A 14590-nucleotide genomic window follows, 5' to 3' on the forward strand; every position below is an offset into this window, starting at 1 on the left:
TATTTCACATTTGTGATATGCTTTAGAAGTTTCCTTGTCAATCATTTATATCTCTGTGTTGTGAACTTGAACTTGGAATTCAAATTACATGATGAATTTCAGTCACAGGAGAAAACAGCCTTTGTGAAGGATGTGAGTTGGGAATGGCTGTTCCTCCTTGTCCAGAAATTCAGTGCTGATACGCCAAAGGCAACTTCTTTGATACAAATTTGTTCACGGTTACATTCAATCTGGAAAACAGCTCGACATTAAGCTCACTGAAGGAAAGTGTGACTGCGTTGTATGTTTCAGAGTGTTTGTGTCGTTATGTGTTGCTTTTAACCGAGACTGGGGACATGACACGAGTGGGAAGGTTGATCCGAGGTTTGGAATATTTGTCAATCAGGAACAAGAAAAATCAAAGGAACCAAATAAGAAAACCTATGTCTCGTGGGTATTGAGAGACGGTGAGAAGATACTAAACTTTGTTCCATTCAATCCGGCTGCGATGAACTTTGAATTTTTCCGCCTTTTATAAACATTATTTGAAGGGTCTCTGTAACAATGTTCAGTGTTGAGGAGAGTGGGGTCTGGGTGAGCAGCTGCTGAGTGTGACAGGGTCAAGACTGGATGCAGGAAGTTCTCTGACACTCTCTCTCCCTCTCTCTCTCTGATGGCTTTGAGTTGATTTTCAAGTGTTTGAATAAATGAAGGAAGTTCCCTCCACCCATTTGTTTGGACAGACAGTGTAGTATAAGGATGTAAAGGGTTAATGCTGAAGATAGTGGGATCAACCCCTCCCACTGTCAGAGTGATGATGTAACAGTCACATGAGATGAGGTTTGGGAGAAGAGAGAGCAGCACCAAGGATGCTAGCTTAAGAGGTTTGATGAATGTGTATATAGTATTGTGTAAATTAGAAAAGAGTTCTTAGTTCTTTCAGCAGGAAATGTGTCCAGAAAATATTCAGGAGTCGGAATGCAGATATTAACTCCAAGTGACAGTTCTGGGTTCATTTAACAAAAAAAAGGTCGCGAATAATATTGCTCACTGATTGAAATCCCCCAGTGAGGAGACAGTTAAACAGGTGATCTGTTGGGGCATCCTTCGATCCAAGGTTTCGGCAGCATTTAATCTCCCTTTTTGGTGAAATTCTCTGTTATTTGCATCTTTTTTTAATCAGCTTTCATGGGTGAGTGAAAAACTCAAAAAAACTTAACAGTTCCATTCTTCCTTCTTCCCATCAGTTTCTCTTTTCTGTCTCAGATCAATATAATGATGAGAATCCCAATTTAATCTGCTGTTTCTGGTGTTTTATCCATTCCAATCAAAATTCAACATTCCAATCAAATCTATTTGTTATTCCACAGTGTCTCTCCATGTGTTTTATTCTGTTGTATTCTCTCACAGTCTGTTTGATGATCAATGTTACATCTCAGTCTCTGTTCTGGTGAAGATCAGAAGCAGTGTTATCTGTTTGCACCACCCGACAAGTCGGCCTGAGGCTGTGTCTCATCGATAATGTGGAGTTAGGAACATCGAAACATAGGAGCAGGAGTCGGCCATTCAGCCCATCGAGACTGCCCCGCCATTCAATATGATCTTGGCTGAACATCCACTTCAATGCCCTTTTTCCCACACTTTCCTCATATTCCCTTATGTCATTTGTATTTACAAATCTGTCAATCTCTGCTTTAAACATACTCAACGACTGAGCTTCCACAGCCCTCTGGGGTAGAGAATTCCAAAGATTCACAACCCTCTGAGTAACAACATTTCTCCTCATCTCTGTCCTAAGTGGCTTCCCCCTTATTTTGAAATTGTGTCCCCTGATTTTCGACTCCCCAACCAGGAGAAACATCTTAGCTGCATCTACCCTGACTGTCCTTTAAGTATTTTGTGGGTTTCAATGGGATCACCTCTCATTCTTCAAAACTCCAGAGAATACAGCCCCAGTTTCCCCAATCTCTCTTCATAGGACAATCCCACCATCCCAGGAACAAGTCTGATGAACCTTTGTTGAACTCCCTCCATGGCAATAATATCCTGCCGAAGGTAAGGAGACCAAAACTGCACACAGTACTCCAAGTGCGGTCTAACCAGGGTTCTATACAATTGAAGCAAGAATTCACTACTCCTGTAGTCAAATCCTCTTGTGATAAAGGCTAACATACTATTAGCCTTCCTAATTGCTTGCTGCACCTGCATGTTAGCTGTCAGTGACTTATTGACATGGACACCCAGATCACCCTTATATTCTATAACTCAGCTAATAAAGGAAAGGATTCCATATACCTGCTGAACCACCTTATTGACCTGTACTGCTACTTCAGGAATCTGTGGACATTCACTCCAACGTCCCTCACTTCCTCTACACCATTCAGTGTTTTCCCATTAATGGTGGATTCCTTTGCCTTTTTTGACGCGTGCTCTCGCTGTTCCCTGCTCTCCGAGTGAACTCTTGCTCCCTTTCCTGGGCTCTTTATGCTCCACTCTGCTCTCACTGTTTCCCACTCTCTTAATGTATCAATATTTGTTTGCCTTGTGTTTAATTTAAAATATGGATTAACTGTATTTTACAGTTGTAGGTTTTATTTGGTAGTCCTGTACAAGTTGTGGATTGGTATTTAATATTTAGCTCTGTGAAAACGATTGTGAATGAAAATATAACTTTCAATCTTTTACATGGGCTGGTCTGCAAGCTCCAAGTCCTTCATTTTGTAGTAATGGAATTGATACTGTATCTTTCAGTCTTAATCTCTGTGGGATTTTTGAACTGGTATGTAATGCATAACTTGGTCTAACGTTCCGATGTACATTGTTGGGATTCAAAGGATGATAGGAAATAGGGGCATTAGGCCATTCAGCCCATCAAGCCTGCTCCAACATTCAAACAGATCGTGACTGATCATCTACCTCTACGCCATTTTTCCTGCGATCTCCATATCCCTTGATCCTGTTAGTATTTAGAAATCTATCGATTTCTGTCTTGAATATGTTCAATGATTGATCTTCCACAGCCCACTGGGATAAAGAATTCCACAGATTTCCCACCCTCTGAGTAAAGAAATTCCTGCTCATCTCAGTCTCAAATGGCCTGCCCTTATTCTGAGACTGTGTCCCCTTGTTCTAGACTCACTAGACAAAGGAAACATCCTATCCATATCTACCCTGTCACACCCTGTAAGAATTTTGTAAGTTTCAATGAGATCACCTTTCATTCTCCGAAACTCCAGAGAATTTCGGCCCAGTTTCTGCAGTCTCTCATCATAAGACAATCCCACCATCCCAGGGGATTAGTCCGGTGAATCTCTGTTGCACTCCCTCTGTGACAAGTCTATCCTTCCTTCAATAAGGAAACCAAAATAGTACAGAATATTCCAGGTGCAGTCTCAGCCAGACTTTATACAATTGAAGCAATACATCTTTAACCATGTACTCAAATCCCCTTTCAATGAAGCCAACATACCATTTGCCTTCCTAATTGCTTTCTGCACCTGCACACTAGCTTTTAGTGTCTCATGAACAAGGACACCCAGGTACCTTTGGACATCGACACTTCTCAACCTCTCACCATTTAAGAAATACTCTGTCTTTCTGTTTATTCTCCCAAAGTGGAGAAATTCACACTTATTCACATTATATTCCATCTGCCATGTTCTTGCCCATTCACTTACCCTGTCCAAATCCCCTTGAAGCCTCCTTGCATTCATTCTGTACCTTTCAATCATGCAAATTTTGTCTGTTCTGTTTCAAGGTTTATATTTAAAATGTAACCATGGTGACAGAGTTTATTTAGATCTGATGATGGGTTTGTTTTTGGACTGTGATTGATGTATCAACCTGTCAGCTGTATTGAATTGGAGTGAAATGGAAACAACTTCTGTCTCTCCTGCTGTTGTTTGACTGTTGGATTGAAAATGTGTCTCTTGACTTTGGGATCAGTGTCTGTCTGATGACTTCTTTTGTTTGTTCCAGTGGAACTGATGAGCTGGCAGTATCTCTGTGCTTTGGGAGTGATCCTGTACCGACTGTGTGTTGGAACGAGATCACTGCACTTTTCCTTGTGTCCAAGAATCACCACATCCAGTCAGGTTCCTTCATGTATTTTCCTGCAGGAATGAAAGAACTGGTGAGGTAGAAGATACAAAAGCGATCAATGTAATCGTCCCAATAATAATCATTATGAACAATCACAAAATGAAAACCAGGAACACAAACAGTGTCAGTGTCTGACTCCACTGCAGTACTGCAGTATTCAGCTTCTGTTTACCAGGTGTTTGCAGTGGTTTTACAACAAGTTTGTGACATTCAGAAACAACACAAGCCCTGCACTGCTCAATGACTGGGACTGTCCGATAGAGCAGTGACCTTTACACAGTCACATTTCTATTTCAACGGAAAACAAGCAGCCACTATTTAAAATGTGCCTTTCACACTTCTCACCTGGTGTCTGCAATAAACGCTCGTTATTTTGCGGCTATTTTCCGCCACTGTTCACGATCCAACAAACAGTGAGAGACTGGAACTAAAGCAGGAAAATTCCCTCTCCTTTGGGTGGTGAAATTGTCAGTGATTTTCAATAGTGATTTCTTCCCATTGTGTCTCCCTGAGCCTGTACAGACACTGTCCGAGAATGAACTCTCCCTTCCCCGTGTCCCCGGCTCACTCCATGTTCCGGGAGCAGCTCCTGCTCCACAGTGTCTGTTACAAACACTCCCCGACTCCCCCTCAACTTCCCACCACTCAATGCTAATCTCTGAGCACATCTGCGGACACGCTCCCAAAGCAGTGGCTGCTGGAAGCAGATGCTGTTTGTTCCCTTCCCCCGGGCCCGGGAAGTCTCCATTAGCAGCTGATTTAAAGCATCTTCCCCTGATTGAGTGAATGGCCTCACAGACTGGGTTGGGGAAAGGATGCGCATGCGCTCCACTCCTCATAGTGACGTCCCACAGGAGGCGGGGCAACACCGCGCGTGCGCAGATCTCTGCAGCAATTCAGCATTCAAACATCTATGGGAACTTTCCCCATTTCACCCTCATCAAAGTCCCAAAGAAAGTGAAGAGGGGCTTGGACTGGAGGGAGGGAGGGGCGGGGTAGGGGGAACCTAGAACCCAGAAAGCTGCCCACTTGCCCCATTTAGATGCTCAATTTGCGGTCATTCCCTGCAGGAGGTTTGTTATTATTGAGCCCCTCCTGGTAAAACAATCCGATGGAAAGAGGGGAGAAAGGAGGGAGCCGGTGTGTTTGCTGGGACCTTGCAGAATTCATTTCAGCAGCAAAAGACCCGGGTTATATTAACCCGAGTGAAACACGCTGTCAGTGAGAGGAAAACCGAACGGCCCTTTTCATCTTTTCATTGGAAACAAAGTAGAGCCGGAAGTGCAGCGAGCAGAGCAGACACACAAGCTCAATGACAGGAGAGCTCGGCCGTCCCTGAGTTTCAGCTCCCGGCTCTTACATTTCCTCATCCACACTGTCTTTACTGTGGATGTTCAGGGGTTCCTTGTCGGATCTGAGGACTGTATCCATTAAACATTCTGAGTCAGGAGATTCACACACTCTCTGTTATCAAGATTTATGGGCAGGAATGTTTCAAAACTTTGTCTATTAAATCATTGTATTATTCACAGAACTAATGAGGCAATCGGTTCATTATTCAGGTCTTGAACTTGGTTTGGGTAGACCGAAAACTGAGAGGTTCAGCACCTCTCCAATCCTTTGCTATTGGCTGTGTGGCCTAATGGATAAGGCGTCTGATTTTGGTATATTTAATGAGGTTATCAGAAGATTGTAGGTTCGAGTCCTGCTACCGTCATTTTGGGCAATCAGTGTTTCGCACCGCAGCCTCACAGCTCCAGCGACCCGTGTTCAGTTCTGGCTAATGTCTGTGCGCAGTTTGAGTTCTCCCTGTGACTGCGTGTGTTTCCTCGCACAGCCAAAGACTTGCAGATTTATTGGTAAATTGACTATTGTGAATTGCCCCCAGTGGAGGTAGGTGGTGGGGGATGTGGTCTGGAATATGGGAATAATGTTGGATTCGTATAAATGGATGGTTGTTGGTCGGCAGAGACTTGGTGGGCCGAAGGGCCTGTTTCAGTGCTGCATCTATTAATAAATAACTGATTTTTTTGATGAAATAACAGAAAAGGTTGATGAAGGGAAAGCAATGGATGTTGTCCATATGGATTTTCAGAAAGCGTTTGACAAACTACCACATAAAAGGCTGGGTAACAAAACTGAGGCTCCTGGAATAGGAGGGTCAGTATCTGCTTAGGTTAAAAAATGTATGAAATATCAAGAAAAGCGAGTTGTGGTATTTGGTTGTTTTTCAGAATGGAAGATGGTGAACAGTGATGTCCACAAGGGTCAGTGTCAGGACCACCATATATATAAATGACTTGAATATTGGAATCACAGAATTGTTACTGCACAGAAGGAGGCCATTTGGTCCATCGTGTCTGCACTGACTCTCCAAATGAGCAATTCACCTCATGTCACTTCCCCGTCTTCTCCCCATAATCCTGCACATTCTTCCTTTTCAGATAACAGTCTAATTCCCCTTTGAATTCTTCAATTGAACCTGCCTCCATCACATTCTCAGGCAGTTCATACTTTAACCACTCGCTGCGTGAAAAAGTTTTACCCCATGTCGCTTTTGCTTCTTTTACCAATTACTTTAAATCTGTGCCCTCTCGTTCTCGATCCTTTCACAAGTGGGAACAGTTTCTCCCTATCCACTCTGTCCACACCCCTCATCATTTTGAATACCACTATGAAATCTCCTCTTAGCCTTCTTTTCTCCAAGGAAAACAGTCCTAACTTCTCCAATCTATCTTCATAACTGAAGTTCCTCATCCCTGGAACCATTCTCATGAATCTTTTCCATAATCTCTCCAATGCCTTCACATCTTTCCTAAAGTGTGGCACCCAGAACTGGACGCAGTACTTCAGCTGAGGCTAGTGTCTTATACAAGTTCAACATGACCTCCTTGTTCTTGTACTCTATGCCTCTATTACTAAAGCCGAGGATACTGTATGCTTTATTAACCGCTCTCTCAACCAATGACTTATACCCCAGGTCCCTCTGCTCCTGCACCCCCTTTAGAATTGTACCCTTTATTCTACATTGTCACTCCATGTTCTTCTGACCAAAATGAATCAATTCACATTTCTCTGCATTGAACTTCACCTGTCATCTGTCCTCCCATTCCACCAACTTGTCTATGTCCTTTTGAAGTTCTACACTATCATCCTTACAGTTCACAATGCTTCCAATTTTCGTATCATCCATAAACTTTGAAATTCTGCCCTGTACACCAAGGTCTAGGTCATTAATATATATCAGGAAAGGCAAGGGTCCCAACACTGACTCCTGGGGAACTCCACTACAAACCTTCCTCCAGCCTGAAGAACATCCATTGCTCACTACTCTTTGTTTCCTGTCACTCAGCCAATTCCATATCCATGTTACTACTGTCCCTTTTATTCCATGAGTTATAACTTTGCTCACAAGTCTGTTGTGTTGCACTGTATCAAACTCCTTTTGAAAGTCAATAAAAGCAAAATACTGCAGATGCTAGAAATCTGAAATATAAACAAAAAGTGCTGGAAATACTCAGCAGGTCTGGCAGCATCTGTGGAGAGAGAAACAGAGTTAATGTTTCAGGTCAGTGACCATTCAGATGCTGCCAGACCTTTTGAAAGTCCATGTACACCACATCAACAGCATTGCCCTCATCAACCCTCTCTGTTACCTCATCAAAAAACTACAGCAGGACAGTTAAACATGATTTTCCCTTAAGATATCCATGCTGGCTTTCTTGAATTAACCACATTTGTCCATGGGATTATTAATTTTGTCACGAATTATTCTTTCGAGAAGTTTTCCCACCTCCAAAATTGAACTGACTAGGGAGTGAAATGAGGTGAGTTGCTCTAACAGAGAGCCAGCACGGGTTCGACAGGCTGAATGGCCTCCTTCTGTGCTGTAGCCATTCTATGATTGTATGATTCTAGCGACAACTGTTGGTGGAGAGGCAGTGATGCAGGAATGGGTTGACAGAAAGGGGAAAGTCTGGGCTGGTGTGTGTTCGGGTTTGTGAATAAAGGTGATTTGGAAGCTGTGTTCCAAATTGAAGTGTTTACTGGAAGGAAGAAGTTGATGTAAATAAAGAGTAAAACGTGTTAAGTTGAAGTGTGGTGTGATTGGGGATAGCAGTAAATATTGTGTTGGTGAATTATTTGTGTTAATAAACTTCCACTGCGCCCTCTGCTGCAGGCTGCTGTTTATATCCAGCTGTGTATTAGTGCTGTGTGTTAACGAGATAAATGTTTGTTTCAACGCTGTTTATAAAGCAATAGCATTGCACTCAAACAGACCCAGACATAGCAACACACGTACAAAAGCAAAATACTGCGGATGCTGGAAATCTGAAACATAAACAGAAAATGCTTGAAATAATCAGCAGGTCTGGCAGCATCTGTGGAGAGAGAAACAAAGTTAATGTGAGCTAAGGAAACAGACCTGAACTGTTAACTGTTTCTCTCTGCACAGATGCTGCCAGACCTACTGAGCATTTCCAGCATTTTCTGTTTTTATTACAGCAACACAGGTGTTGGGAGGCTCAGCCTGGCTACACAATGTTACAAGGACGCTGAGTAACACCATCGACAACGGGACAGAGAGAAAAACACACAGAAAACCAAGAATAGACTGTGAGGAAGCAAAAGTGAGGGACAGAGAGAGAGGCAACGAGACTGAGATGGAGAAACAAGGCATTTGTATGATTGTGTTCTCCCTGTTATCTGAAGGTATTTCCTGGTGTGTAAAGATGTACCCTGTTGTGTAAAGGTTTTCCCTGTTATTGTTTTATTTTCTGTGACTGACCGTCTCCTCACTGTGACCATTTGTCCTGGTTTTATTGTGGCCAACATCACCATCTGGTGGTGGAGAGGAGGCTCTGCAGGAAGGGGTTGACAAAGTGGGAGAGACTCGGCTGGTTCGTGTTTGCAGCTTGTGTTCGTGTTCACTAGAAAGAAGAAGCTGATTGCAATAGAGTGCCTTTGGAAGCATCTTGTTATTATGGGTAAATACTTGATGTATTGAAAGTGAACTGTTTGTGTTATTACCAAACATAAATAGCAGAGAATGGTTTCGATCCATCGACCTCTGGGTTATGGGCCCAGCACGCTTCCGCTGCGCCACTCTGCTAACTACTGTTTTCAATTTTAGCTGCCTGTTAGTGAAATATGTTCATTTCCCCAATGTCTTTATAAAAATAGGATTGGAGTCGGATTTCTCAAGAATCCCGGACTCAGCAACACACGTGCTGACGGACTCACCCTCACTGCACAATGACACAAGGACACTGAGTAACAGCACCGACAATGAGGGAGACAGAGAAAGACACACAGAAAACCAGGAAGATATTATCAGGACCCAGAAATGAACAGACAGAGAAAGACACACAGAAAACCAGGAAGATATTATCAGCACCCAGAAAGGAACAGACAGAGAAAGACACACAGAAAAACAGGAAGAGATTATCAAGACTCAGAAATGAACAGACAGAGAAAGGTACTGAGCAAACCAGCAAGAGACAGCGAGATAAAAGCAAAATACTGCGGATGCTGGAAATCTGAAATAAAAACAAGAAATGCTGGAACCACTCAGCAGGTCTGGCAGCATCTGTGGAAAGAGAAGCAGAGTTAACGTTTCGGGTCAGTGACCCTTCATCGGAACGAAGAGTTAACGTTTCGGGTCGGTGACCCTTCATCGTTAACCCGAAAAGTTAACTCTGCTTCTCTTTCCACAGATGCTGCCAGACCTGCTGAGTGGTTCCAGCATTTCTTGTTTTTATTATAAGAGACAGCGAGAGACTGATGAACACCACTTGGAGGGAGCACTGAGGGTGGCAACGGCACAGAATGTAGTCTGGCTGGGGGATTTCAATGTCCATCACCGTGAGTGGCTCGGTAGCACCACTACTGACCATGCTGGCCGAGTCCTAACGGACATAGGTGCTCGATTGGGTCTGCGGTAGGTGGTGAGGGAACTAACAAGAGGGAAAAATATACTTGACCTCATCCTCACCATTCTGCCTGCCGCAGATGCATCAGTCCATGACAGTATTGGTAGGAGTGACCACCGCACAGTCCTTGTGGAGATGATGTCCCGTCTTCACATTGAGGATACACTCTATCGTGCTGTGTGCCACTACCACTGTGCTAAATGGGATAGATTTTGAACAGATCTAGCAATGTATAACTGGGCATCCATGAAGTGCTGTGGACCATGAGCAGCAGCAGAATTGCAGGCAACCACATTCTATAACCTCATGGCCCGGCATATTCCCCCACTCTAACATTACCAACAAGCTGGGGACCAACCCTAATTCAATGAAGAGTGCAGGAGGGCATGCCAGGAGCAGCACCAGGCATACCTTGAAATGAGGCGTCAGCCTGATGAAGCTACAGCCCAGGACTACTTTCATGCCAAACAGCAGAGGCAGCATGTAATAGACAGGGCTAAGTGATCCCACAACTAACGGATCAGATCTACACCCTGCCACATCCAATGATGAATGGTGGTGGACAATTAAACAACCAACAGGAGGAGGTGGCTCCACAAATATCCCCAACCTCAATGATGGGGGAGCCCAGCACATCAGTGCAAAAGACAAGGATGAAGAATTTGAAACAATCTTCAGCCAGAAGTGCCGGGTTGATGATCCATCTCGGCCTCCTTCTGAAGTCCCCAGCATCACAGATGCCAGTCTTCAGCCAATTCGATTCACTCCACGTGATATCAAGAAACGACTGAAGGCACTGGATACAGCAAAGGCTACAGGGCCTGACAATATTCCGGCAATAGTCCTGAAGACCTGTGCTCCAGAACTTGCCGCGCCCCTAGCCAAGCTGTTCCAGTACAGCTACAACACTGGCATCTACCCGGCAATGTGGAAAATTGCCCAGGTATGTCCTGTACACAAATAGCAGGACAAATCCAACCCAGCCAATTGCTGCCTCATCAGTCTACTCTCAATCATCAGTATAGTGATGGAAGATGTCATCGACTGTGCTATCAAGTGGCACTTGCTTTGCAATAACCTGTTCAGTGACGTTCAGTTGCTTTCCGCCAGGGCCATTCAGCTCCTGACCTCATTACAGCCTTGGTTCAAACAAGGACAAAAGAGCTGAACTCAAGAGGTGAGGTGAGAGTGTCTGCCCTTGACATCAAGGTAGCATTTGACTGAGTATGGCATCAAGGAGCCAGAGTAAAACTGGAGTCAATGGGAATCAAGAGGAAAACTCTCCACTGATTGGAATCGTACCTAGCACAAAGGAAAATGGTTGTGATTGTTGGAGGTCAATCATCTCAGCTCCAGGACATCACTGCTGGAGTTCCTCAGGGTAGTATCCTCGGCTCAACCTTCTTCACTACTTCATCAGTGACCTTCCTTCAATCATAAGGTCAGAAGTGGGGATGTTTGCTGATGATTGCAAAATTTAGCACCATTCGCGACTCCTCAGATACTGAAGCAGTCCATGTAGAAATGCAGCAAGACCTGGACAATATCCAGGCTTGGGCTGATAAGTGGCAAGTAACATTCGCGCCACACAAGTGCCAGGCAATGACCATCTCGAACAAGAGAGAATCTAACGATCTCCCATTGACATTCAACAGCATTACGATCGCTGAATCCCCCATTATCAACTTCCTGGGCGTTCCCATTGAACAGAAACTGAACTGGAGTAGCCTTATAAATAGTGTGACTACATGAGCTGGTCAGAGGGTAGGAAGCATGCGGTGAGTAACTCACCTCCTGACTCCCCAAGCCTGTCCACCATTTACAAGGCACAAGTCTGGAGTGTGATGGAATACTATCCACTTGCCTGGATGGGTGCAGCTCCAACAACATTCAAGAAGCTTGACACCATCCAGGACAAAGCAACACGCTTGATTGGCACCCCGTCCACAACATTCACTCCCTTCACCACTGACGTACAGTGGCAGCAGTGTGTACCATCTACAAGATGCACTGCAACAATGCACCAAAGCTACTCAGGCAGCACCTTCCAAACCTGCATCCTCTACTGCCTAGAAGGAGAAGGACAGCAGATGCATGGGAATACCACCACCTGAAAGTTCTCCTCCAAGCCACACATCATCCTGACTTGGAACTATATCGCCATTCCTTCACTGTCGCTGCGTAAAAATCCTGGAACTCCCTTCCTAATAGCACTGTGGGTGTACCTACCCCACATGGACTGCAGTGGTTCAAGAAGGAAGCTCACCACCACCTTCTCATGGGCAATTAGGGATGGACAATAAATGCTGGCCTGGCTGGCGACGTCCACATCCCATGAAACAAATAATTAAATACAATAACAGCTCATCTCAGTTCCTAGTATTTCTAAATCCCACCAGTCCAACCTAAGCTGAACAATTATTGCATGTTGTGATTGACGGTCTGGTCTGTAAACTGCACTGTCTCACAGATTGCTGACATTTGCTAACTGGAAGTGAGAACTGCAAAATCGGGACAGTAGTTCACATAGTCTGTCAGTGTGAAAGAATCAGGCAATGTGAGGTAATAGAATTTGTCTGTAAATATTACACTCATATTGCTTTATATTTTTATATTAAAAATAAAAGTAATCATTTCGTGAAAATAGTGACATGTTGTCCAAACTTTGGTAGCCAGTTGTTTTCGTCTTGCACTCAGCAGGGCAATCCGCAAGAATACCAATTTAAGGGAAAACAACAACTTTCTTCTGTATGAGAAGAGAGTGCTGATTGGTTGACAAGTGAACTCTGATTGGGCGAGGCATTGCCATTCAGAATGCATCAGTTTATGGTAACTGACAGATAACTGCCCAGCTTTGTTTGTAATTTAAACCAGGCAGCTTGACTCTGATTGGTCAAGGCATTGCCCTGTGGAATGAGCCAGTGAATGGCTGTCACTTATTTTGTTTAGCTGAAACTGGCACAACATGTGTGCATGTTCTTTCTGTCTGCAAAGAACAGGGCCCTGTGTATTAATATATGTAGCTTACAGGACACACCAATGCACCACACTGCGAGCCCTACTGACAGTCTTAAATTGGTTGTCAACGTAATTCTTAGCACACTGAGAATTATTTAGCAAATGTTGTCCTATTGTGGAATCACATCTCATGTTGGATACTGTGTTTTGAGTTTTGCAAGCACGGGTTGGTTGGGTAGGGCCCATTGCGAACAGCGGAAGGGACATGTTATTTGATACAATCCGCCAGTTTTGGGATGTACGGTCTAGAAACCTAGCATCACACTGGTATTGAAATTCATATATCACGTTACTTATTTGTGTGATAGGCAGGACGTCTCTTTTGCTTGACAGCAGCATCCTGTTAGTGGCGAACACCACACTTGTTGCTCCTGCATAGTAACAGCAGGAAACAGCTCGCTTCACCTGTTACTCAAATACTGGGGATAAATTACCCTTCCAGGGTAATTTGAGGGAGACTGGGCACTTTTCAGGGCTCAAAATGACGGCCTTCAGCCCATTTATAAGTTTGTGTGATATACAGTGAGAAATGATCTGATCAGTGTAGCCATTGTAATGCAGGATGTCTTTGATTCGCCCTATTTCAGCATCAAGCTTGCATGGTGAGCAAATGACTCAGCCCTATTTATGAGGTTGTCGATAAGACCAATCTTATAGCGCGTGGAACTGTAAGAATCCCAACGCGTGTATTGACCAGTGAAGGTAGGTTTGCGGTAGACTGTGGTGGAAAACCCCTTAGCAGATTTCTCAACTAGTACATCAAGGAAAGGGAGCTCATTTGACTGCTCCATTCTAAAGGTGAATTTGAGTGTAGGATGGAGCCCATGAAGACGTGCAAGGAAGTTATTTCATGCAGCTGCGGATTCAAATATAGCAAACGTATCATCTACATATTGGAAATATGCAAGAGGTAGGAGGTTAGGTGTCATTCCCTTAAAAACAGTTTTGTCATGGAATCCAACAAAGATGTTTGTGAGAGCTGGGCCGAGAGGGGATCCCATGGCAACACCAGCGAAACATGGTGTCAATAAAACTGAACTCAACTGTGCAAGTTGCCGAGTTCATAAGTTCAATGAATACTGATTCACACAATGGTGACGGGTCTAGATCACCATGATATAGCACTGCAGTGCAAATATCTACGGCTTCCTGAAGTGGTACATTGGTGAATAGGCTAGCAATGTCAAATGAACACATGGACACGGCATTGCTATCGATATGCAAGTCCTGTATGGTCTTCTCAAATGTGAAGGAATCCTTCACTGTGCATGTGGAGAACTTGCTCAAAAACTGGTTGTAACAATTTGCCCAACCATTTGGCAAATTCATTTCAGGATACTATTTACATTACTTCAAATAAAGAAAACACAACGACACAAAGAACTGAGCACAACGCTGAAAGTTTCACAGCAAATAGTCAAATGGGAAAAGGATGAAATACAGAAAGAAAAAGCCTAAAATACTGAAAACACTCAGCCAGTCCGGAAACAACTGTGGCGAAGAGAAGCTCGGGTTAATGGTCCAGTTCTGTGACCCTTCTATAGACCTGAAACATTGCT

General features: G+C 43.9%; 1 non-coding gene across 1 annotated transcript; it reads right to left on the reverse strand.

Moving 5' to 3' along the window:
* Positions 1 to 9121: 9121 nt before the first annotated feature.
* On the reverse strand, positions 9122 to 9193 carry trnam-cau (transfer RNA methionine (anticodon CAU)). The gene has a single exon. It is a non-coding gene; the product is annotated as a tRNA-Met (tRNA).
* Positions 9194 to 14590: the final 5397 nt, after the last annotated feature.

This window comes from Heterodontus francisci, chromosome 35, assembly GCF_036365525.1.
Source record: "Heterodontus francisci isolate sHetFra1 chromosome 35, sHetFra1.hap1, whole genome shotgun sequence".
In the NCBI taxonomy this organism is placed as follows: Eukaryota; Metazoa; Chordata; class Chondrichthyes; order Heterodontiformes; family Heterodontidae; genus Heterodontus; species Heterodontus francisci.